The sequence below is a fragment of the Cyprinodon variegatus genome, unplaced genomic scaffold, assembly GCF_000732505.1.
Source record: "Cyprinodon variegatus isolate N-32 unplaced genomic scaffold, C_variegatus-1.0 Scaffold2301, whole genome shotgun sequence".
Taxonomy (NCBI): domain Eukaryota; kingdom Metazoa; phylum Chordata; class Actinopteri; order Cyprinodontiformes; family Cyprinodontidae; genus Cyprinodon; species Cyprinodon variegatus.
In genome coordinates, this window is record NW_015152754.1 from 9,318 (window position 1) to 11,130 (window position 1,813).

Consider the following 1,813-nt stretch of genomic DNA (forward strand, 5'->3'; position numbering starts at 1 on the left):
AAAATAATAAAACAATGTGGATTTTCCCTAAACCACAAAAGACCAAACTTTCACATGATCGATTGATTGATTGATTTTATTGATCTCACAGTGGCGAAATGTACTCGTTACATCAGCTCAAATAGTCAAAGAAGAAGAAGGTGCCGAGGGAAGAAAAGGTAAATGATGCAATAGATACAGTGCTTCCACATAGGACAGCTCAGTGACACACACAGATATGCTAAGCTAATTTGAACATAACTGAAATAAAAACATTTATTAATGTTGATTTTAAATTCTAAACTTTAATGCTGATTAGATTGTTGGCTGGAACATTGAACATCTGAATGCTGAACTTTTACTCCGGTGAACTAGAATCCACTGTGATCATTGATCAGCTCGTGGTCGAATGAAATCTGCCCGGTAACTGTCGGGGAGGACGGAAAGGTGCTGATGTCTATCCATTTCCTGTTAGTCCAGTTCTTACATCAATCAATCCTGACAGGAGTGGTGGCTAAACGCTGAAAGCAGTGGTCGCAGTCGATGATGTCCTCTCTAAGTTCTTCCCAAAAGCATGGAGCCATGGAGAGATTCAATAAAATTATATTTCTGATCATTTAGGAATTTTACATATTTTTGACTTAATTTAAGTTAAAACTGTCGTTTTCTATAAAGTGTGAATAAGCATCTCCCTGAAATTACTTTTTGGAACTTGGGATGTCTGCATGGAGACAAGGCTGGCATGATAGGTGAGCAGAACCTAATAACAGACTAAAGAGTGAAATACTGGAATCTACTTCAATTCTACCACAAACTGTTTATATATGCTGTAATAATTGTAACCCCGGTAACAATATACACTAAACCTAATCTACCTCCTAATCTCATTGCCGCCGTGTTAGCAGCTGTACTAGCCGCTGTGTTAGCTGCTGTGTTAGCCACTGTGCTAGCCCCTGTGTTAGCCACTGTTTTAGCCGCTGTACTATCCTCTGTGTTAGCCGCTGTGTTAGCTGCAGTACTATCCTCTGTTAGCCGCCGTGTTAGCAGCTGTACTAGCCGCTGTGTTAGCCGCTGTACTATCCTCTGTGTTAGCTGCTGTGTTAGTCGCTGTACTAGCCCCTGTGTTAGCCGCTGTACTAGCCCCTGTGTTAGCCACTGTTTTAGCCACTGTACTATCCTCTGTGTTAGCCGCTGTTTTAGCCACTGTGTTAGCCGCTGTACTTTCCCTGTTGTTAGCCACTGTGTTAGCCGCTGTGTTAGCTGCTATACTAGCTGTACTAGCCACTTTATTAGCAACTGTACTAGCCTCTTTGTTAGCCACTGTGTTAGCTGCTGTACTATCCCCTGTGTTAGCTGCTGTGTTAGCCACTGTTTTAGCCGCTGTGTTAGCTGCTGTACTAGCCACTCTATTAGCCGCTGAGTTAGCTGCTGTGTTTGCTGCTGTATTAGCCACTGTGTTAGCCCCTGTACTAGCCACTGGGTTAGTCTCTGTGTTAGCCACTGTTTTAGTCACTGTACTAGCCACTGTGTTACAACGGCTAACACAGCCGCTGCTCTAGCCGATATGTTAGCCGCAGTTTTAGCCGCTTTAATAGCCACTGTGTTAGGCGCTGTATTAGCCACTGTGTTAGCCGCTGAGTTAGCCACTGTGTTAGCTGCTGTATTAGCCACTGTGTTAGCCCCTGTACTAGCCGCTGTTTTAGTCACCTTTACTAGCCGCTGTGATAGCAGCTATACTAGCCACTGTGTTAGCCGCAGTGTTAGTTGCTGTACTAGCCACTGTGTTAGCCTCTATACTAGCCACTGTGTTAGCCAAAAAAAAATATTTTCAGTT